Below are 25,599 nucleotides of genomic sequence, written 5' to 3' on the forward strand. Positions count from 1 at the left end.
TTTCTGGATCCCTGGGTTGAGGGCCTCTGTTCTCTGGGACCTAAGACGGGGCACATTCTGAGCAGAGGTGTTGCACCTCCTCCCCCACAATAGACCATAATTCAAGCCTTGGGGATAGAGAGGGAGGCACAGCTTGGAGGAGTTGGGCCTCCTAGACAGATCTAAGAAAACCACGTGTCGAGATTGTTGGCCGGTTTACTGATTTTTAGTTTTATTTTGTCTTTTACTAGTATTACATTGATTGTGTCTTTCTTGAGTCTACGTACTGTATCTTGTTCTTTGACACTGGAAGAGTCACCGTGAAAAACTCGCTACATACCTTTTATTGTGTCATCATTTACTTATATATTCATGCTGTCCCTTGGTTGCTAATTAGAAACAGTTGAAATGGGGGTCTGTTAAAGAGGATACACTGGTTAATAGAAATTGCTGTTTACAAGGACATTGCTGTTAACACAAGGGTGTAGTAAAATGCCACTGTTCAAAGGTACTTCCATTAGAAAGATGTCTTGGATGCGGTCAAGTGCTGCAGCTAAGAAATGAAAAATGTTCACAAACATACCATTCTAATGTTGGGAATGAAACTGCAAGAATGACAATCCTCCTGAGACCCTCATTACTAGTTGGCCGGATTTAAGTGGGGGCTTACAAGGGATCTGAATCTTCAGTTCCTATTGGTATCCCTGTACCTAAATCCAGCCATTGTGGTATTCTGCCCGTGGTTCCTCTTTCCAAATGTTTTGCCCAATTCCGGTGATAAACCCACTAATAACTACCACCTGCTATTAGCATGTGGAATGTTTAAATGGGGGTGGAACTGGCATCTGCAGATAGAGGATGCTTTACCAACTCTGAGAGATGTGGATTGTCTGCTCTCCGCCAGAACCACCCAACCCCCTGGTGCTGGAGTGAGCTAATAGAGGTCAGACAGTGTCTCCAGCTGTTGTTTTACCAGATGCAGGAATGTCAGGCCACTTGGAATTGGCCTTTCCTACCTGTTGTATGTGTGAGAGATCTGACTGAAAGTGGGCATATCTGGCCTGCTTATTCCTACCCTCCTTTTCTAGATATTGGTCTGGACAGCCTTTGTTATGACCCTGAGTTGGAAATTAGCCTTTTTGTAAGCGGATGTTAAAACGTAGGGTAAACGATTTGCCAGTGCTTTGCCAGAACAGTAGCTCTCAATAGAAGTAGCGAGGACACTTTGCAGGAGAGATGGATATTGATTAACACCTTTTACAACGACTCAAAGTGTCTGGGCTCTCAATGGCTGTTAGAGGATTATTTTTTCTCTTTTGTTACAGGAGGACTGGAAGGACCCGTGGCCCTAGTGTAGTTAGTTGAGACGGTGAAATAATGACAGCAAAAATAAGCCCTTGCTATTAAAAAGATATATCTGTTGTTGTTTGGGCCTGTGATCAAACTCTCCTTAAAACATCCTTGAGTAGTCATGCCCTGTGGTACAAATTAAAGTCATTTAAATTGTCCACAGACCAGGTAATAAACTCTCAGAAATGTCCTTATTTTGGCCAGATACTTAGGTATGCAGAGAGTAATGTCCTCAGTAAAGATTCTGTTGACCCAATTTGAAAAGACCCTCCTTTTCCTGGAACTGAGCCTATACAGTTTTATGGGCAAAAGGTAGACTGCAGGCAACTGTATAATAATTATGTTTGAACTATATGAATAGCCATTAGATCTGCTTAACAAATGTACATATTACTACTTTTACCGAACTATCTCCAATTGCTTCACTATTGAATAAAAAAAATAGTAATAAACTTAAAATACAGCAACACTTGAAAGTCTGAGCTTATTTATTTCAATGTTAATCTACCTATATTACCTTCCTTATACATATATACCTTACATGTAGCTATGTATCTTTATATTTATTACTTTGCTTCTAATTCAGTATCTCCATTTCACTACCCTATATCACCCAAACAAGCTTTTCTAAACCCTTCCCTCTGAAGCTTTCACCTCCACCTCCCCTTTACTCATCTCAAACCTCCTCCTACCGCTATGAACTCCCCTCAAAAACCTTTTAGACCCTTCCCTCGTCTATTCTCCACTATTCCTTTTCAAACCAAATAACAGACTAACATATCCACCGCTCAAAGTAATTTCACATTTTTCTATTCTAATTCACCTCTAATCCTTTTTGGGTTTCGGAGTAGCGTGCTACTTGCTGAAAAGCACTTCAACACCTCATAAGGGGTAGCAAGCACTATATAAATGCAAACCCTTCCCTCTTCTATACTTTTCAATCCAAATATCAGACTAACATGCCCACTGCTCAAATTAATTTAATATTTTCCTATACTAATTTACCACTAATCCTTTTTGAGTTCCAGAGTAGCGTGCTACTCGTCAAAAAAGTGCCTCGTCAGGAGTAAGCGCTATATAATGCAAATACAATTACAATATATAGGTCACGCCTTTGGTAACTCCTGGGAATAGTTCAGAGTGGTCCATCCTCCTGTTGATAGCCAAGAAAAGATTCTTGGTTTGAAGATAGATACTGATTGACCTGTGACTCGGAGCACTGGCATGTTTAATGTGTTTAGTAGATCACTCCTGTGCCTCATGGTGGTCTCTTGAAGCAGTTAGATCTTGAATAGTTATTACACAAACTAGAAATTGTACTATACTTGCAGAAACTAGCACCTCACTACAGACCCATCAGTAGTCCATGCACTGCAGCACATCTCATCAGCCAAGAAGCTATCAAACAGATCAAACATGGAGGTAAGTAATTTGCAGTCCAGATTCAAAGGCTGAGGAGCACATTCAATCCAAGCCTTTAGGCTGAATCAAACTGTGTGTGTTTCATGAAAGACCTAATAACAGACGTGGTCCAGCTATCTTACAATCCCGGCCCATGAGGGGTAGCAATATTGGTCCACTTTTTTTTCCATTAGATTCTTACTTTTCCCTCTACATAGGTAAAGGTTCTAACACATTGATGATGTTCTGATGTAACTGCAAGTCGACAGTCAGTGAGCTAAAACCACTTGATGTTTTACTCACACTCAAACACCAAGTTAGTTCTCATATGTCAGAATCACAAGTAACCCAAATTACTGCAAATATCTTATTCTGACAGTGACTAGCAAACACACTACATAATCTCCATTGTGTGAAAGGGATTCCCATACATTTTGTTAGGAAAACCTCCCACTACCCTTCCCTTCCAACTCCCCTCATCTTGTCACCAATGGTCAGCTTGGGAAAGTTGGACAGCTTGAGGGGCTGATAAAGGATCTATTTGAATCAAAGGTAATCTCCTTAGTCTCTGTTTATAGCAGCTTTGAAGTAGGCTCCTCTGTGTGAGGCACGCCTTGCCTCTATGATGGGGCACTTGTGGCTAAATATGAACTTCTTATTTGTATTTATTTCTTTATTCATTCACTGTATTTATGAAGTGCTACATCATCCCGAAGGGGATATTCCAGGGCTGTATAAACGACTACCCGCCACGGTACACTAGGGTCCGTTTACAGGGGGGAAGAGCGAGGTCTTCAACCTCTTCCGAAACATGGGAGTGCAGAATTCAGGCGGAAATCAAGAGCCAATAATAAGTGTTGTAACTTAGTGAATTTCAGCTACACAGGTAAAAGGGTAAAGTGTTGTATTGTGTAGATGTCAAAAGAGAACATGTTTTCTCCTGTGTGGTCCTTCCCAAGGGGGCATTCAGTGTAGAGAGAGAAAAATAAATCCTCTTTACCCAGCCCTGCATTTCTAATAATTACCAACAAGCATTGGCAAAGTCAATAGGTCTCTGCAATGCCCGAACTATTGGCCTTGTCACTCTGAATGACTTTTAGACCTGTTGTCTAGCAGCGTATTTGCTGTTCAGCATGGTTAAAAGTCGTGAAAAAAGGGCTATGATGCGGCCAGCGCAGGACACCTCATAGCACTTTTTTGTAGGTATGTAGGGGCGGGACATTGAACTCAGCGTGGGGGTGAAAAAGACTCGGCATTGGCTCATCATCCTGTGATTCTCGGCAAATCACTTACTCCTCCCCGTCTCTGACAATGAATGTGTTATTGTGTGATGTAACTGATGAGCTTGGAAAGCGGTCCAATACCTTTGGACCATGTTCATGCTATGGAAAGCGGCCAAGCCCCCAAAAATAAAAAAAATAAAAGCTGCAGTGACGAGGGAGGCAGTGGGGGACTGATGAAGCGGGAAAGCAGGAGGAGATGTTGAGATGGGAAAGCAACGACTGGAGAGCGCGGGTGGAAGCAACAATGAAGGGGAGGCAAAAATAATCAATGTATATGTTAAATGCCTATTCTTCATTTTCTATACAAAAATCAAACCCAATTTTCCATACAACGTCTGTGTTTGATGTTCAAATGAACAATAACGAATGGCTTCTGTAGGTTAAAATCATTTTATCAGAAGGGTGTGTTTTTGATTCCAAATAAGTAATTCAAATCTGTATTGCACTGCTAAAAGGCATACACGTTCAAGGTCATGCAAGCTTCTTCAAAGAATTATTTTTAAAAGAGCAGCCAAAGTGGAGTCTGAATTGGCAGAGAAGGGTACTCTTTTGTTAATTGGCGTCTTTGTATCTATCCTGTCAGGCAGTAAATCGGTCATGTGACAGGGCGTTCTTGGCATGCAATATTCTACCTCTCATAAATGTGGTGAAATCGGACAGGATAAAAAATCTAAATTAAACTATACTATATGATCTAGAATGTAGCCACAGCTAAATCAAGCATTGGTTTGACTACTTGGTTGAAAAGTGCTTCTTCATTAATAGGCGAGTTTGTGAATGTGCGAATATGTGGCTGCAAGCAAGGATGAGTGAGGAAATGGATAAATGAATGGATGGGTGTGTGCATGGGCGTGTCGGTGAATGGCTAGATAGATAAAGGCATGATCCGTGTATGGCAGAAGAATCATCCGGTGTGTGGCAAAGATGCATTCCTGACATGGCTGGGGTACCAGGATGTCTCACCCAGTTCATAACAGGATGCAGGGTTGTTTGACTGGGTGCAGGGTTCTAATGCAGAATGCAGGGTTGTTTGGCTGGGAAGCAGGGTTCTATTGCAGAATGCAGGGTTGTATGGCTGGGGTGCAGCGTTGCATAACAGGATGCAGAATGGTGTTGCTCGGATGCAGGGTACTATGCCTGGATGCAGGGTTGTATGGCTGAGATGCAGCACTGTACATTTCATATGTAAGGTGCATCCTACTGTTGCTAATGTAAAACCGAACTGTTCCCTGGGTTACCTTACAACAGTACTACTCAAAGCACGGCCTGGTGTCAGATTGCAGCCCTCTTGACCTTTACATGCAGCTCCCCTGGTGAACAGCAACACAGGCTGCAGTTTAATAGCTGAGCACTAATATTCAGAAAAATAATTTTAAATAAACAGGATGCATTTATTTGCAGTTTAACTGAAGTTATGAAGTGACTAAAGTGGTGTCCAGCACCATCTAACTTTAGGAACACTTTTATTTTTAAAAGCATCTTGTGAGAAATGTGTAAAAACTGTTTTATGTTTCTTCATAATTCAAAAAAGTGTATTTCATTAACATGCAGAAGCATGTTACCATGCCACTTCATTGAGAGGTATTATGTTTTTTAAGTGATAGCTTTTCAAACATGAATTTAGAAACATTGATGCTTCCCCACCCCACCCTGACACCAATGCCAATAGTGAACTAAGGGGCAAGTCAGTTGTCATGTGACATCGTTATAATCAAACACAGGAGAAGGTTTTGTACAGGGCACATTCTGAATTCATGTACTTCAAGGTACTCGATTATACCATAATGAAGAAAAGCAAGCTAGTGTAAAACAAATGCCTAGGACCAAACAGTTTGGTAAAGGGAAAGCCAGGAGTGGTCCTAGGTTTTCTGGTTTTGCATTGTGCAATTCAGCCACTAGATGTTCCTTCTTTGCTTCCACTATGACCACCTTACACAATTTCTGACCCACTCGAACTCCCTACTGCCACCCATACTTTGTGGCCCCTGGGCAAATGTTTGTGAGTACCCATGCCTTACAGGCTCATAGCCTTATAGCTTATGCTATTAGGGTACATGAACCTTCCTATGAAGCCTTTTGGGCTTTATGGGAAGGTTCATGTACCCTAATAGCATAGGGAGGTGCCATCCCACCCACAGGGCCATATGCAGCAGGCTGAAAGAACACAGTGCAGGAGCAGGCAGCAGGGAAAAGCACAGAGAGTACTAATGCAGGAGTGGTGAAGTCCCAAGCGAGCAAGTGGAGATCTGATTGATGAAATACAGTTGAGGCAAGAGTTAGAGGGGGGAGAAGGACAGTAGACAAAGAAATGAAGAGAAGAGACAGAAATTAAAAGAGACTGAAATGAGAAGGGAACAGTGGAGAATGGGAGAAAGAGTGGTGAGAAGCAGAAAGAAGTGCAGGAGAGAGGGGGAAGAGAAGGAAGAGAGGAAGTAACGGTGGAAAGAAAGTGGAAAAAGGGTAGAAGGAAGAACTGTCTCAGAGAAGGGGGAGGAGTGGGATAGGTGAGAATCAAAGGAGAAAATAGAGAGAGGTGGAAGGAGGAGAAAGAGCGGGGATACAGCAATGGATAGGGAGACTATTCGATCTTCTTGAAGGAGAGACGCACTGAAGCCTAGAGACTGCACCACACGCGCCAGGCATCATGACCTTCAAGTTTGAGTCACAGAGGGGCTTGTAGGTCAGATCAGGAGTCACACCCTTCAACAGTCTTTCAGAGTTCCCTTTTCGTAACGCTGGATCCCTTGTGTGTTTTCTTAAGCCCATGGTCTAGTGTGTGGCTTTGAACAAGTGATAGGTGTTTGTTGAGTGCCAGCACCACATTGTGGTGCTGAGAGCTGCAATGACATGGGAGCAGAGCTGAGGCACCTGGGCTGAGGGAGGGAGTGTGTGTGGGGGGAGGGGGGTGCAATGCTGCTGGCTCTGCACAACTGAAATACAAAGGGCACAAGATGTAAAAACAAGTATCTATATAGGTGCATTGAGCCCTGGCTCTGTAGTCGTAGTAAGCCAACGGTCTGCATGTTTTAATACGTGAAAATAATTTTATGCACAGCAGGGGAGTCCTGCATGGACAAGTGAACATTGAGAGGACCATTTGTGAAACACAAAGTAGGCCCTTCTTGAGTGTGCACAATGTAAGAGTACAGCAATGGCTAAACTCATTTACAAAGCAGGAATTCCTTGTGTGCACATACATCCAGAGCAAGGTGTCTCAGTGCACACACACCAGAATGACCTGGTGTATGTACCCATAGTAAGGTGAGAATATATACACTTAGCGTGGTTGGGTTACAGAGTGCATAAACAGTATGTTGACCTTATGCATATGCGTATGCACAAGATGAAGCTGTGCGTGTGCACATCTGTACACGTGCATATTTTCACAGATACAACTGACCCTGTGCATGAACATATACACAGTAAGATGTCCACAGCATACATTGATGCATGCCACAAATTAACTGCACATACGCTGCCAATCAATCAATCAGGAATTGTAGAGGGTGGCTACTTCACCCATGAGGGTCGCGAGGTGCTGGGGGATAGTGCTGCTTGTTCTCCTGTTGGTTAAACATCCATGTCTTGAGGTCCTTCCTGAATTGCTGGAGCGATGGTGAGGCTCTGAGGTGCAGCAGGAGGTTGTTCCAGGTCTTGACTGCCAGATGGGAGAAGGAGTGGCCTCCGCTGTTTGTCAGGCAGATGCGATGTGTGGCAGTTAGGGCGAGGGATCGGATGTGAGACTCCTCGTTGGCTGTTGAAAGGTCACGTGTTGGTAGAGGTACGTGGGTCCTTCATAAACTAAAGCCATTTGTGCATATACACACGAGATGGCACTGGGGACCTCGGCACAAACCTACAATAACAACTCTGTGCATGAAAGTGTCCAGCGCAGGTAGATTTGTGAACTTATGTATTTGATAAACACGATGGGGCATATTAACAAGGGCTTTATCTCCGCTTTTTTGGCTTTAAAAGCCAAAGAAGCGGAGAGAAAAATATCGCCCTATCAACAACAGGTTGCTAACATGCAAAATCGCATGTTAGCATCCTTTTTCACTACGCTTCCCTATGCGTCTCTAATGAGATGCAAAGTGGGCGTTCCAGAGCAAAATACCAGGAGAAATGTCGCTAAGCTACTTTTCTCCTATTATCAAGCTTCACGCTAACCCTGTTAGAGTAAAAAAAATAGCGCTAAACCACGGTTAACGCTGCTTTTTTACATCTGCTAATTTTCAGACTAAGCCATGTAATACAATGGGAGGTGGATTACATGGCTAAGTTCACCATGGGCTATCAACAAGGATATCCCCATCCTTGTAGTTTTGTCGCTGCATTACCAGCGATAACCTCCCAAAATGTCGCCATCGCTGTATTTTTTATCGCCTAGGCGGTTAGCGTTGTTAATAACGCGATAACCAGGCGATATTATCCAGCGATAGCGGGCGTTAAAAAAAATTAACGCTAAACGCCCTTAGCGTTAATTTTCCCTGTTCCTTGTTAAAATGCCCCTTAGATATTTTGATCGGAAATGTCAGTCCTAAGGACATGTCAGCATACCGACTTTCAAGCAGTGAGGAACTGAGAGTGCAAGCAATGAAATATCCGGGTTTGTACACAGCGAGGTGACCCTCTGCACTTACAGTGAGGTGATCTGCGCTGTGCCTCTGTGCGCACTCGAGACTCTGCACACACAAACACAGTAAGCTATTAAGTCCAGAGGGACTTGGGCGGGTCAGGGGTCGAAATACGAACTGATTTGCTTTTCAGTGTGTTTTCCTCTTTTTCCATCTATGGTACCATTTATAATTAGGGTAACCAACTGGCATGGGAGCAAATTCAGGACGGTAAGTGTAAAAATTCAGGACAGAGGGCCAAAATTCAGGACAAAAATTGAAGACAGAAGGTCAAAATTCAGGACAAAACTTCGGGACAAAAGGTAAGTTTTACAGACACATCCAAGGAAGTTGTGCAATAGTATAAAAGTATGTAAACGGACAACCAATTAAGCAACTGGAGAATTGCTGTGATGAATCCACTATATGAATGCATTATGGGTGTTTCAGCAAGTGGAACTTAAAATATGGAATCTGACTTTGCTTATGGGGGCTTCGCAGAGAGTTGCATTAGCTGACGGAAGTCACAAAGGTGCTTTCCCTGCAGCTTTCTTAAAGAATGCGCTGTCAATACACTATTACAGAGTTTATTTTTGACGCCGTGCCTATTGCCTATTGCTACAAACACAATATACATCTCAAGCACAGCTCATGGCACTATGAGACTCTCCCTAAGATCCTACACCTAAAGCAAAACATGCAAACATTTACAATTACTAGTGTAACATTCATGTAGCAGTTGGGTGTCACTCAAAATGTCATCTATTAATTCTTTCCTCCACCATTCAGTCTTTCACCATTCATTCTGTCCTTCCATCTGTGTACCCATCCACATTCAAAGCTTTTCAACCATTTGCACATCTATCCTTTCATCCATCATTTCACTCATCCTTCCATCCATCCACCCTTTCACCCAATCCATCCTTTCACTAATCCATCCACTCTTCCACCCACCCATACATACATTCACTCATGTATTCAACCATTTACCCTTACACCCAAGCCATCCTTTTACTCATCCATCCACTCTTCCACCCATCCATCCACTCATCCACCCAATCATTTACCCTTTCACTCATTCAGCCATCCTTCCACTTACTCATCCATGCACCCTATCACTCATCCGTCCATCCATTCACCCTTTCACTTATCCATCCATTCTTTCAGCTCTCCACCCTCCCTTTCACTCATATATGCATTCTTTCACTCATCCATCTTTACCTTCTTTTTTTCACTCATCCATGCACCCATTCGCCCATCCATTCTGTCAATTATTCATCCATGCTATCATTCATCCATCCATCCTCTCTTTCTCTCTGCAATCCCCTTTCAATTAGCCACCCATCCTTCACCCATCCACCCACCCATCCAGCTGCAGACAGAAGAGGACCATCTAGAACTTCACCATCACTGTAGTTACAAAAGCAAGGGGTGGGGTGTGGGAGGGTTCACTATGTCCCTGCACATAGTTAATCTGAAAACTTGGAAGTAATGAGTCATGCATAATGCACAGTGCCAGGACACGAGGTGACTGTGACATGGTGTTGTTTCCAGGGCTTTAAGTGGGATGAATAATCTGAGGGTCTCTCCAAGGGGTGTGTCTGATATAATTAAGGGCGTGGCTTAAAACACCCCACCTTAAAATATGTGCTGAGCATAATGTGCCGCCCGACTGGTATTTTACTGTTTCTCTCATTGCATCCAGTAACATTAGACCTACAACAAGCCAGGACTATTGGCTTTCTCAATGGTTGTTAGTTGCATAAAATAAATTAAAAAGCAGCAACTATGACTTTGTTTTATATAATAATAAAAATGCTTCAGCTCTCTTTCGGCAAGAGATGTAGAGTCAACCGAGACCCTCTGGATGAGGCTAGAGTCCTAGCACCTGAAATCTAGAGGCGGAACAAATAGACTTTCAATTGAAATCCAGAAGAAATAGCAGGCTTGGAAAGTGGAGCCTAACAACCCTAAAATCGAGCCCTGGATTAGGGCTGCAGAGAGCAGACACGCAGCAGCCCATGCACGTCTTTCTCTGACAGCCTCACTATGAGAATGCCCTTGATTCGCACCCTGATGCTGGCCTGGAGCCGGGCAGGGGGCGTCCCGAAGCAGAACAATAATTTCTCTAAGTTTCCTCCCTACCCGCTCTCCAAGAAGCAATTCCTGGATTTTGGATCTAGCAATGCCTGTGAAAAGACCTCCTTTGCCTTCCTGCGCCAGGAGCTGCCAGTGCGCCTCGCCAACATCATGAAAGAGATTACCTTGCTACCAGATTGACTGCTGGGAACCCCTTCCCTTCAGCTGGTGCAGAGCTGGTATGTCCAGAGTTTGTTGGACATCCTGGAATTTCTTCACAGGAGTCCAGAGGACCAGAGCACCCTTGAACAGTTCGCAAACACCCTTATCACAATCAGGAACCGGCACAATGACGTGGTCCCAACTATGGCCCAGGGGGTCATTGAGTACAAGGAAGCCTTCGGCGGCGACCCAGTGACAAATCAGAAAGTGCAATACTTTATGGACCGCTTTTACCTGAGCCGCATCTCTATCCGCATCCTGATTAACCAGCACACTTTGATTTTTGAAGGAACGGCAAACCCTGCACATCCTAAACACATTGGAAACATCTATCCGAACTGTGATGGGACTGACGTAGCGAAAGATGCCTATGAAATGGCGAAGATGCTGTGTGATAAATACTATATGGCTTCGCCTAATCTGAAAATTCAGGCAGTCAATGCTAATGATCCAAGACACCCAATTCATATTGTATATGTCCCATCTCATCTTTATCACATGCTCTTTGACCTCTTCAAGAATGCCATGCGAGGCGTGGCTAAGCGCCCGATCTGGATGACGGTGCGGCGGTAGAGCTCCGTCTGTACCGGTGCTGACTGGCGGTTCGCGCCACCGAATTTGTACCGGAGAAGTAGCGCAAGATGGGTGACAGCGCCAGGCCTTACATGCGGTGATTTCCGCCGCGGTTTGGAGCCCCTGCGCCTGTATTTTCTAGTCTTCATTCTGGTCGCGGCTCTGAAGCGGCCGCGGCCGCCATTTTGTCCGTCGCAGCGGCGCTCCTTCTCTACGCGGATTCTCTACATGTCTGCATTCCGGCGCCATGGACCTCCTGCTTTCCCATCGCTCACTCTACCATCATGAAAACGACTTTTGATCTACACAGGTGACTTTTCTTTGCTTCTTGGCACAACTATTGGCAATTACATCGCCTTCTGCGCCACCCTCATAACGAGCCGCCATTTTGCTTTTTGTTTTTTTTTGCCTAGAATTACCTTGCGCTTTAAAATAGGAGTTACCTTCCTCCTTTGGCTACTTGGTACTTTTCTTTTGCCACTTCACTTCATAGACTCTTTTTTGGCTTTTCTCTGCGCCTTCCTACATTTTTGGGCACTGTCTGCTCCTACTATCTATTTTAATTCTTCAACCTTAACTCGTGCGTCCTCTATAATCCCTCTTACGCACGCTTGGATGGCGAGTTGCTCCAGCAGAACCCCTAAGCATAACTATATTAAGAACTCCAAACTTTTTACTGCGCTGGCTCACTTAGAAGCTTCTGCACCCTCCACCGCTTGTGACACGATGTCTACTATGGATATTCCTTCACAAAATGCTTCTAAAACCAACCCAAAGAGACCAAAAAAGGATCCCCCTCTCCTACGAAATCCTCCTCAACCATTTCCATGGAATTGCTTCTTGAGGAGATTAGAGCCTTGCGCCCCTACATGGAGGAGACTAATGCCAAATTGCAAACGCTAACTGACAATTGGTCTCAGATGGACGCCAGGGTCTCCACTGTGGAAAAGTCTGTATCATCTCTTCAGGAATCCGCCATCAAGATTCCCCACATGGATTTGCAGTTGTCCTCTCTCCAGAAGCAGGTGGAGGACCTTGAAAATAGAAATAGACGTAATAATCTTCGTCTTTACGGCCTGAAAGAAGGTTGTGAGGGGAATGATCCTATCACTTTCTTCAAGTCCTTTTTGCCCAAGCTTCTGCACCTACCTGAAGGCACCACGCTTAACATTCAGCATGCTCACAGACTTGGCCGACTCTCATCTTCTGCCTCTCCAACTACGAAGCCTAGAGGTGTCATAATTTATTTTCTGGAATAAACGGATCTATTGAAGGTTCTCCTGGCTGCTAAAGCTTCTCCACGCCTAACTTGGTCTGATTCCACCCTTTTCTTCGCCCAAGACTACGCCAAGGCCACTGCAAACCGACGCAAAGCCTTCCTTGACATGAGAGCGGATCTTCGATCTATTGGAGCTAGATATGGTCTATTTCATCCTTGTTTATTCAAAGTTACCCACAACAATTAGACCACAACCTATGAAGATCCAGTACGACTCCGCAGTTTCCTCAATTCCTGCGGTCCTGTTAACATGGAGTTCTCCAGTTCCAGTTCTTCATCCTCATTTCCTCCATGACTTTTCCCAATGTTGTAATTGGTTTTTTTCTAGTATCCTGCTAGCCTTTTATCCATGTTTCTTTATTTTTATTGATTGTTAACCCTCATCCCTATTCTTGACTAGTATTTTTTGACTCACCGACCCTCGTTGCTGTCTTATGCATTTTTATATATCTGTTTTATTGTCATTGTATTTTTGTGATGTCTCTTCTTATCTGACCATGCTGTTCTCCTTCTTTTGCAGATCCCTATTTTGCGCCCCGTCATGTCTACCTGGTTGGACGTTTCGTTGCCCCGTTTCCTGCCCTCCGTTGGTTGGCCTTACCCCCCTCGTCTCATCTTCGTTTTCATCCCCCTCGTCCTCCTTCCGGATTTTGTATCCTTATTCCTTCACCCTTGTAAGTACCTACCCTCCCTCCCTTCCTAGCTTTGAACCTCCTTATACTCGTTCTTTGGTTTTATATAGTTCATCCTGTCCTTTTCATGTTTCCTCTCCACGCTCTACTTTTTTTATCTTCTTGGTTGACTATGTTTTTTCCTTCTTGTCATTTCTCTACTACATTTTCTATCTGCTTCCTTGTGCTTCTCCTTTCCGTTGACTTTTCTTCCTCTTGCTATGCATTTTTCTCTTTCTCACAACTCAGTTATCCTCCCACTCCGTTCTTTTTCTTCATCAGGTTCCTCGACATTATTTTTCTTGGTGTTATTTCTTTCTTGCTCTTCTTTTTTCCTTCCTATTTATTTTATCACTCTTCTCTATTGATTCTTTCCTCCTCTTCGATCTTTTTCTGCATTGTTACAGCTCGATTCTCTTTTGAGTTATTACTTCTTTCAATACCTTTCTTCTCTTCCTTTTTCTATTTTCTTTCTTCCTTCTCTTTTATCTCTCAAGATTATGAGGCTTTCTTTTTTTCCCTATTTCTACTATCCCTTCTTAATTATTCTTGATGTCAATACGCATTGTTTCTTGGAACGTTAAAGGTTTAAATTCACCCATTAAGAGGCAAAAGATCCTCTCCCATTTAGCTAAATTGAATGTAGATGTAGCCTTTTTGCAAGAAACCCATTTATCTGATACCGAGGCTGCTAAGCTCCAAAGAGGTTGGGTGGGGAAGGTTTTCTCAGCTCCTGGTGATGGTAAAAGAAATGGTGTTGCTTTGTTAATCCGTAAGTCTTTTTCTCATTCTGTATTACAGTCCGATTTTGACCCTGAAGGCAGATGGTTATTTGTTAAACTTTCCTCGAAAGGTGTCCTTTTTTCCCTGCTTAATGTTTATGCCCCCACGGGTGGGAATCCTATTTTTTGGAGCGCGTTTGCCTCTCGTATCACTGAATGTATTGATGAAAATTTCATTTTGGCAGGTGACTGTAACATGCCTTTGGATCCCTTTTTAGATAGGCACTCCAAATCTTTTTTTGTTCCTAACAAATCTCATAAGCTTTTTACACATGCCATCTCTCAACATAAACTCGTTGACGCTTGGCGACTATGTAATCCGACCTGTAAAGAATTCACTTTCTTTTCCCCGGTTCACCATTCCCAATCACGTATCGACTATATCTTTTTGTCTCACCACATGTCCCAATCCCTCACACAGGCTGAGATTGGCCCCATAATGTTTTCTGACCACGCCCCAGTTCTAATTAACATTGACATTTTACCCAAATCCACCGGTCCTAAGAGATGGCGCTTCAACAACACTCTTCTCCTTGATCCCAAATTTACTGCCTCCTTTACTGAGTTCACTACCGACTTTTTTGCTATTAACGACACCCCCTCCTTAGCCAATCACACCATTTGGGACGCTTACAAAGCTGCGGCCAGAGACTTTATAATCAGACATGTTGCCGCAAAGCGTAAAGCTGCCCGTCAACGTACCAGTGAACTCTCGTCTCAGATCAAAACCCTAGAACACTCCTTCTACACCTCTCATACTCAGGAAAGTTTGACAGCTCTTGTAAATGCTAAAATGAACTATAATAATGCCATGCGAGCGACAGTGGAACACCACAGCTCCAGTCCCTTGCTTCCCCCATCAAGGTGATGGTGGCTCTGGGCGGTGAAGATGTCGCTATTAAGATGAGTGACAGAGGAGGTGGTGTCCCACTATGCAAGATTGAAAGGCTCTTCAGCTATATGTATTCTACTGCACCCATGGCACAGCTAGGTGCAGATGGAACACCTCTGGCTGATTTTGGATATGGACTTCCTATTTCTAGACTCTAGTCTATGCCAAGTACTTCCAGGGTGACCTGCAGCTTTGGTCCATGGAGGGCTTTAGAACTGGTGCAGTCATTTATCTTAAGGCACTGTTGGGGCATATTATTAAGGAAATGTGATAATTATCGCATTTCCTGCTTAGCGCGACTTTACACAGCGCCGGCTATCGCTGGATTCAATCACCGAGATATCGCGTTATTATCAATGCATATTTCCATGGTGATCAAAAATACGGCGATGGCGGTGAAATACGGGTTTATCACTGGGAATCCAGCAATATACCAGCAGCGTAAGGGGAATCCTTGTTAATAGAGAGATGTGGATTGAGCCGTACAACCCACCTCCCATGCAACATATAGGCAAGTCAGGATTTTTTTTGATGGTAACCCCTGGCGATAACCGCGGTTATCGCGGCTTTTTGTAACGCTACGTGTGTCCTGGGCCGTCTTGTAAATACAGCGAAGGACAGTTAGCGATATTTTCCTTTTAGTTTTGGCAGGAACGCCTACTTTGCAATGCGAGGCGTGTGGAATACGGCTGCTAACATGCGCTAATGCATGTTAGTGCCGCATTGGAAATAGGGCGATATGGCCTTTGTTAATAAGCCCCTGTTGACGGTAGTAGCAAGTTTTTTGCAAAATGAAGCCTCTGCTTTAAGGTTACTGGTTGGTGGCAGGTTACTTAACTTAACCACTGTGGAGAATAACTGAGTTGATCTTTTCTATAAAAAACTTAGATTTAGTTTTGTTCGAAAGTTTTTGTATTGTAATAGTTCTGCCTTATAGAAGTCTTTATCCTCTAAGTGATAGATCGATCTCCATTTCCTCTCTAACCTTCTGCACGATTGTTTGGCCACTCTAAGCTCTTCGTTGGACCAAGGTTTAGATAGAACAGAGTTATTGCTATTTCCTAGTTTAGCTGGAGCTAGACTCTTATTGAAATCACTAATCCATTGATGATAATCATCGGTTGCTTGATCCAAATTGGGAGATATTGGTAAACTATATTCAAGCAGAGTCTTCGTGAGTAGACCTTCCGAAATCAAGTGCCAGTGTCGATAGTTAAGGTTTGGCATACTTATGTGCTCTGCCGAATTGTTGCCCACTAGGTTCAGATGAAACATAACTGCTTTATGGTCTGACCAGGTTAACGGTAGAGAAGGGGAGACCTGAATAAGAGGACAATCGGAAAAAATGCCATCTAGGGTATGGCCACCAGAATGCGTGGAACCCCCAAATAGTTGCAATAAGCTTCAAAGAGAGGAGGCTGTGAGATCTTTCGTATCTGGATCCTTCTTATTTTCTAGGTGAAAATTTGAAATCACCAAGAATCATGAAGTCAGGTAATTGTCTTTAATGTCCCAAGGGGACTTGTCCATATCTAGAAAGATGTTTCTAGGGCCAGGAGGTCTATAAATCAAGGCCCCGTTAAAGGAGTGGTGATTTGTAAGACCAATTTTGAAGGTCAGGGCTTCACAGCCAGGGTGTGGTAGTGGGTAAAATTTGACTTTAAAATTGGCTTTAAAGATAATTGCTAGACCCCCTCCTCTGTTCCCAATGCGGTCCAACCTGATTAATGAGTTGCCAGGAAGGGTGGCAATAACCAGGACTGGGCCTAGGCCTCAGTTACAAAAGCAATATCAATTTTCGAACTATCTAGAAAGTCAGCCATTTCCATTGCATGTTTAATGAGTGATCAGGCATTTAACAAGGTAAATTTGTATTGTTTCTGCCGTGCAGTTTTGAGTATTGTCCTCAGAGTAGTCCAGTGATTTTACCTTACAACAGTTAAGTCTGAGGGTGCAGATTGGGCAGTTTTGGTGTGATGGTGTATCACCGGAGATAGTGTGGAGCCTGTGCACAGCTGTGCTTCAGTGTTATAGAAGAGTAGCTCTTTCCTGCTATAAGTCAGGTTATTGTGGTGCTGGGGACCAAAACCCCAAAACCAGCAGGGGGGCGGGCACTGAGCGCTCCCGGAGCATAGACGGGTGCAGGCGGGCTTGCCTTTGGCACGCCTTCGGTGCACCAGCGTCGCACCCGCTGCGCGCCTGTATTTCAGCTCCTATTAAGTAAGGAGGAGAGGGTCAGTCAGTCTGAAGACTACACCGGAGACCCCTCCAAAATGGCTCCTTAGCGTGTGCAGTAGGGAAGAGCCCACCAGATACCCCCAATGGATGCTGGTCCGCACTGACGACCCCAGCCACGAAGAGGGAGGTGAGCAGTTTGTTTTAGAACTTTCTAAAATATTGTGGTCAAATGTATCGTGAAGTTCCTACCAAGTGCTCCTGCACCCTGCAACACACAGCCTTCAGGAAGCAGCTCAAGACCTGGCTGTTCGAGCAGTAGCGGACCCCCCCCAGCGCCTTGAGACCCTCCGGGTGAGTAGTGCGCTATACAAATGTTCTGATTGATTGATTGATTGATAGTGCAGGAGTAAGTGCTTTAAAACAATTAAAAAACCAATTTAAAAACACCAGTAAATAGATTAAAACAGATTAAACAATTTAATGGAAAAAAAGGACAGCCTTACTAGGCTAGTTATTCCCCTGTTGTTACTCCGGGAGTCCCCTGCGTGTCTTTACTGCAGCTCCCAATAAGTAAGGAGGAGAGGGTCAGCTGATCTGAAGACTAGACCGCAGACCCCTCCAAAATGGCGCCTTAGCGTGTGCAGTAGGAAAAAGCACACCAGACACCCCCAATGGCCGCCAGTCAGCACCAAGTACCACAGCCACAAAGAGGGAGGTGAGCAGTTTGTTTTAGAACTTTTTAAAATATCGTGTGCAAATGTATCGTGGAGTTCCTACCAAGTGCTCCTGCACCCTGCAACACGCAGTAGTGCAGGAGTAAGTGCTTTAAAACTATTTTAAAGCCAATTTAAAAACGCCCGTAAACAGATTAAAATAGGTTAAACAGATTAAAGGGGAAAAAAAGGACAGCCTTACTAGGCTAGCGATTCCCCTGTTGTCACCCCAGGAGTCCGCTCACACTAACCAGGACACAAGCAGGAAACAAATAACAGTGTGAGTAAAATCAGTGGCGCTTTTGAAAAAGCGCCCCATAAGAAATAAGAAAGTAGTCTGAAATTATGTGTTAACATGGTCACAGCGTATGTTTAGTATTAATTGGTCACTGCTATCAGGGACACCTAAAGTCAGAAGGAAGCAAGATGCATGCATTCCATGGACCAATGGGGAGAAGGAATAACAGAGCAACGTGGGAGCCAGCACATGGTATGCCTATAGGAAGACTGGAGCCCACAACAGTAGATATAGCATGTCTCAGTTTAGTGGCTGATGAGGGGTGAAACCCCGAAACTGGTCCTAGGATGCTTGTTTCCGGTCCAGGGAGGACCTGGCTTGGCAGTTCAGGTTGGACTGTTCCCATGAGGCACAAGATCAAGACTGATTTGCATATGGCCAGGTCTAAACTGGGGTGGCATGGGGAGCAAAAGAATGATTGATTTAACCCAGATTGCTTGACTGGGGGTGAATGTTTTGATTTGTTCTGCATTCCGTCCATCAATTGTATATCTTTTGCTTCGAGACAGAGCATACACTCCATCTAGAACCGTGACCTAAAAATATGTATTCAAGGATGTTGCTTTGTTATACGATGTATACTTGGGCACTGGTATGTATTAGAAAAGCATTCAAAAGATGGGCCCTTACAAAATATGGAACCACTTACGATTTGTCGAATGATCTCAAAATGTGTCAGATTTAGAGATGGAAGTATCCTGTGGAAGTGATTTCTTCCCTGAGATAGGAGCATCCATGTATGATTATTCACGCATTACACTGAAAACGAGTGACACTGATACAAGTGACATTGTGAGATGATCTTTGAGGATCAATCTTGTCCTATGGCGATTAAGACCTGACTTGCATCTCCACCTTGAGTGAAAGGTAGATCACTGATTAATGAAACTGGCATGCACATATAAAGATGACTTCCAAAATTATAGCTATGGTTACTTTAGCTCAGTTTAAAGGGGGATGAAAGGGGCATGGCTAAGGAGCCGGAGGGAATGGCTGCCGCTCTGAGGAACTCCGGGAAAGCGTAGAGCGACGGGCCCCCTCCGGGCTCCCAGCGTGGATGTGCGGATTGCAGGATCGCTTCCCCGAGCAGCGGAACCTCGCCTGCACGAATTGGAAGCATTGCGGAGGCGCGGGGTGAGTGTACAAGATGTTTTTCTGGCATTAGATAACGGCCGTGGCTCATTGCCGAGTCGCGGTGGCCATTTTGCATATTTATCGCTCCCTGTGCTTCCCGCCAAATCCTTTGTCTGAGGTTTTGCCTTGAAGTGCCAATCTCCTCAATAGCCGGTAAATACCTTGTTTCTCAACATCTCTCTAAATTTTATGGACAGCTACATGTGTTTTAAGGCACTTATTGACCGGAACTTAATGTTTCCTCTGTAAGAACACTTGTTTTCTTGGACGCCATTTTAAGTCTCTCCATGGAACTTAATTTACTTGCCAAATCATTTTTACTATGTTCACTGGATCATAAATAGCAATGCTGATTATTTTTCTTAGTCACTGAACTTATCCTTGGCATGTATTAGTTGACTATTTACCTTTCCTCGGCATAATTCAATATTCTTTTGAACGCCATTTTACCACCATTTACGAACTGGTATTCAGCTTCCTGTTCTTTTTTTCCGCTCATATTTTTTTATATAATGGCTCGCTCCAATCGCAGTAATGCACAACAAATGAACACTAACTGCATGTCACTTGAGGATAGCAACCCCTTCAGTGTGTTACAAGATAACATGGATGAAACACTTAACGACTCATTGGGGATAAAGGGCTCCTCTTCTACTGTCATGCGTCCAAGTTCTAAACCTAATTCCAAAATACCTTCCACTTGAGGAAAGCGAGTGAAGTTAAAGCCTCCTTCCCCCACTAACTCCTCCTCTTCCATATCTATGGAACTTCTACTCAAAGAAATTCGGTCGCTCAAACCATAAATGGCCGAAACAAATGCACGCCTTCAAAGTCTTGAAGATAATTGGTCTCATACCGAGCAGCAAGTTGCGGATTTTGAGAGAAGAATGACCTCAGTGCAGGTAGTCTCGGACCAGGTTCCAGCCATGCACAGAGAAATACAGATTCTTAAACAACAGGTTGAGAATTTGGAGAACCGTAACAGGCGCAAAAACGTACTAGTTTACGGTCTGGCGGAAGGTCTCGAGTCTCCTGATCCTATACCTTTCTTTTAATCCTTTCTGCCAACTCTCCTTGATCTCCCCAGTTCTCCTCCATTTTATATTCAACGGGCTCATCACTTGGGTCCACCTTCTCGCTCATCCAACTTTTCTTCATTGTCAACAAAACCTAGAGGGGTTATTCTTTATTTCCTTGATGACACGGATTTGCTCAAAGTTATCCAAGCAGCCAAACCAGAAGGGAAAACTTACCTGGAATGGTTTCAAATCTCTTTTTTGCGCAAGATTACGCTAAAGCTACTGCAGATCGCCGGAAACAGTTTTTGGACATGAGACCTGCTCTCCGTTCCCTGGATGCACGTTGCGGACTTTTCCATCCTTGTCTCTTCAAAGTCACTTACAATAATAAAACGACCAACTATGAAGATCCTACGCTTCTTCAACATTTCCTGAACTCTTGCATTCTATGGAGAGTCCTCGTTTATAATTATCTTGTTTGTCCCATCCATATGTGCTGTTAATTGTTCTTACCTCCTTCTCCTGCTGTATCTGGTTACGTTACAAGAAACCTTCCTAATGTTTTCCTTTTCATTTTATTAGGTGCGGTCCTGTGATCCTCTGTTGTATGACTTTTTCCGTTTAATGCCTGGAGGCGGTTTTCCCTTTGCTGCGCCCTCTTGGAGTCTTCCGTCCAGTGTGATACCTTCCCTATGTGGTTCCTCCTACCCCATTTTCATTGTCTTATTGCGGTATGTTTTTTTGACATTTTTATTCATCAACATATGTTGTTTGACATGCTTTTATATCCCTGTTCAATGTTTTCTTCCTTCTTATACTTCTTTCTCTTCCTTTCTTTTCTTTGCCTTTCCTTCATCTCTTCTTCCTTTTCCCCTTTTACTTTTTATAATTGGTAATAGTTTTTTCACTTTTCTCTCTATCCTTTTCCTAATCTGGATTTCCTTCTATTTCACTCTTTTTTATCCTCTTCTTTACCTTTTTTCCGTAATGAACTTAGTTTTCTAATTACTTTCATAACAATGGTTCATGTTACATTTAATTGGTTATACTTTTGCTCTACTTTATATCACTTATTCGATAATGTATTTAGTATACTCATTGTTTGCATACTAACTGTTCAAATTGATTTTGATTGGTTATATTTAGAGTAGTTACGTGGAATGTTAAAGGATTAAACAATCCTATAAAAAGGCAACGGGTATTATCCCATTTAGCTAAATTGAAGACTGACATTGCACTAATTCAAGAAACACACTTATCTGATGCTGAAGCGTCTAAATTGAAGCGGTGTTGGATAGGTAATGTTTTTTCTTCCCAAGCTTGAGGTAAGAAAAATGGAGTCTCTATTCTATGTCATAAAAAATACCAGGTGTCAGTCACCCATCAGGAATGTGATTTAGAAGGTCGTTGGTTAATAGTCAGGCTCCTCGTAAATCAAATTCCTTTAGTCCTTTTAAACATTTATGCTCCAGTTACTGTGGATAATGTATTTTGGACTCATATTTCTGAGAAACTTCTTTTGGTTGAAGACGAATATATTCTTTTTGGTGGCGATCGTAATCAGGTCCTTGACCCCATTTTGGACAGACATTCTTCAGTTAAATTCTCCAACACTAAGATGCATTCCCAATTTACTTCTACCATAAGCCATAATTCCCTAGTTGATATTTAGACACTTTGTAATCCTGACACTCGAGAATACAGCTTTTATTCCCCCTCCCATAACTCACAATCCCGAATAGATTACCTCTTCTTTAGTAAATCCTTGTCTCAACAGGTTTCCCGCTCTGAAATTGGATCCATTTTAATTTCTGATCCAGTTCCACGAAGATGGCGTTTCAATTACTCCTTATTATCTGATCCTAAATTCTCAAGCCAATTCTCCTCCTTTGCTTCCGAATTCTTTTCCCTCAACTCTACTCCAGATTCTACTCCTGTTATGATCTGGGACTCCTTTAAAACTGCTGCTAGGAGCTTTATTATAAATTTTGTTTCTCAAAAGAAGAAATCTTTTGAAGCTCAAACTTCCCAATTATGTGTTGAGATCAAACAACTTGAGTATACTTATTACCATTCTCACTCGGAATCTTCATTAAAAAATCTTATTGACGCAAAATTCAAATTTAATAAATCCTCCACTGAAGCTGCTTCTTCATACCTTTTAAAGAGTAGTGCACGTTATTATGGAGGTCAAAATAAAATGGGGAAATTATTAGCAAATTATTTGAAAATACGACGTGACCGAACTAATATTGAGTCTATACAAAATTCTGCCGTTATTTCTTTAATCAAAGATAATGATATTTTAAACATATTGGTTTCCTTTTATAAGACCTCATACACTCCTGAATACTTACCATATTTAACCAATCTCTCTACTTTCTTTCAATCAATTGATCAACCTCCATCTCATAATACTGATTTTATGTCTTTAGAGACAGATATCACTCTCTCTGGAATTACTCATGCAGTCTCTTTTCTAAAAAGGGTGAAAGCGCCTGGTCCGGATGGATTTGCTGTTGAATTTATGCACATTTTGCTCATCTCCTCCACCCACACCTTCTATTACTTTTTAATTTGTTTATTACAGCTGGTGCCTCTTCTGGTACCTTTCAAGAAGCTATGATTTGTTTAATACCCAAAGATAATAAGGACCCTTCATAAAAATTACCGTCCAATTTCCTTAGTCAATCTTGATTTTAAGATTTTTGCAAAAATCCTTGCTCTTCGAATTGACCCTATTTTACCTAATCTTATTGGTCCTGAACAATCAGGTTTTGTTAAAGGTCGTTTAGCATCCGATAGTTCCAGAGTCTTTTTTTAATATTCTCAGTAAAACTTCCTCTCTTGATTACCCTATTGCTGCTATAGCGCTGGAGGCTAAGAAGGCATTTGATAGAATTGGTTGGGTTTTCATGTTTCAGGCGCTACATTGGATAGGGTTTCCTCCTAAATTAATATCTCTTATTTCATTATTGTATTCCGGTCCTAAAGCTTCCATATTTGTTAATGGGAACATTTCTGACTATTTCCCGCTTTTAAGGGGAGTACGTCAGGGATGCCCCTTTCTCCTCTTTTATTTATAGCATTAGAACCCTTTTTTGATTTCAACATATTTTTATTGTTTTTACATACAACATAAAACATAAAACATACAGTCATTGTAGAATTCTCGTTTAACAAAAATTAGGCAAGATGCTCAAATGACTGGTTTTCGACTTGATACTTCCCATGTTAAAATGTCTGTTTATGCAGATTATATTCTTTTATATTGTTTTAACCCTTCTACGTCCATTCCTGCTTTTATGAAACAGGTTGATATATTTTCTCAATTTTCCGGTTATCGTCTCAATTCTGAGAAATGTAAAGTTCTTCCTCTTAATGTGCTTTGCCTCGAACATGACTTCATTTCTACAGGTTTTTCTTGGAACACTTCAAAGATAAAATATCTTGGCTTGTGGGTTCTCTTCTAATATTCCTGAAACGCTAAAACTCAATTTTGCACACATAACCAAAACCTTATCTGACTCTATTGAACGCTGGCACCCACTTTTTCTCTCCTGGTGGGGACGACTTGATTCTATCAAGATGATGCTTTCTCCATTAATTTCATACGTTATTTCCATGATTCCTGTAAATATTCCTCGATTTTACTTTAAAAAAATTGATTCTCTTTTAACAAAATTTCTTTGGAAGAATACATTTCCCGGAATAGCTCTATCCACTCTGAAGGCGGATAAAACCTCAGGCGGTCTTAAATTTCCCGACTTTAAAGAATATCATAAAGCCTTCTCTTTAAAACAATCTTCCCGTTGGCTTTCTCTTGATCAGTATATATACCCGTCAATCTGGTTCACTATAGAAAAGTATTTTATATCGCCTTTCAATTTTCAGGAATTTTCAGGCTTTTACTAATAATATTTCTTCTTTTCAAACTCCAATCATCTCTCATACCCATAAAATCCTTGCTCCATTGTTACCCTCCACTTATCTGGCATATTCTTCATTAGATCAACAGCCTATTTGGCACAATGGACTACTACGCATTAAGAATCGTACCATTTACTGGAAATCCTGGAGGAGTAAGGGGTTACTTTGGATTTCACAATTAGTATGTAACAAAGCCCCTTTACCCTTTTCGGATCTTCAAGCACAATTTTCTTTACCATCTTTCTGTAAAATTCAATATGATCCTTTGTTCCCCTCACTTTCCCAGTATCTTTGTTCATTACCGTCATTGTCTTCTCCATCCTCCAGCTGCTCCTTGTCATTTCCCTTCCTTTCTATTTCTTCCCCAGCTTCATCTTTTTACAAATGCCTATCTCTTTCTTCTGATCGGAACAAAACAAAAACTGAATTTGCTTGGGAAAAACTTCTTACAGAGTGTTGGACAACTCCTTTTTGGGATAAGATATAGCTTAAAATTCATAAGACCTCTAGAGCTGCTAATACTTCTCAAACCCTTTATTTTGTCTATCAACATGTTTTATTTACTCCCGCAAAATTAGCCTCCTTCTCTACAGATTCTACCCCTATTTGTTGGTCCTGCCCTTGCACCAATGCTGGTCTCAAACATATGCTTTTTGATTGTACTCCCATTCACCACTTCTTCTGGCAATTGGTTCGGACTCAGATTAATAACATTTTTAACACAAACATTCCCTTCTCCCCTTCCAACATTTTTCTAGGATCTCTGTCACCTAATTGGCCTCAATCTTCCTCCAATTACAAAATAGTAGACTTGTTATTGGCATTAACTCTTCACTTAATAACCTCTAATTGGAAACAAGCCGACAAAGTCACTTTTAAAGCTTGGTGGAATGCTGTTTGTTTCCATCACAGACTTGATACCAGTTACATTTCCCCTGTGTCAATGTCCATTAAAAGAGACCTTTTATGGCTTCCTATATCCTCATACCGGACCCACATTGCCTCACATAGTACTCCATTAGTCCAAACTTCAGAGGAGGTTTGCACACCCCCTTGATAGTTTGGTTGCCTTTTCTTTCTTATTTCAATACGTTTACATTATTTCTTATTATAATAGTTGTTACTTATTCCTCAAAATTGCTTTGTAAGCATACAGAAATTAATTTCATGTGTTATTTTATTTTCCTTGCCAGAAAATAG

General features: G+C 42.4%; 1 pseudogene; it reads left to right on the plus strand.

Annotated features, from left to right (window-relative positions):
- The first annotated feature begins 10,684 nt into the window (after nt 1-10,684).
- LOC144790795 (pyruvate dehydrogenase (acetyl-transferring) kinase isozyme 2, mitochondrial pseudogene) lies at nt 10,685-15,398 on the plus strand (annotated as a pseudogene).
- The last annotated feature ends 10,201 nt before the right edge of the window (nt 15,399-25,599 follow it).

The sequence above is a fragment of the Lissotriton helveticus genome, chromosome 11 (genome assembly GCF_964261635.1).
Source record: "Lissotriton helveticus chromosome 11, aLisHel1.1, whole genome shotgun sequence".
NCBI lineage: Eukaryota > Metazoa > Chordata > Amphibia > Caudata > Salamandridae > Lissotriton > Lissotriton helveticus.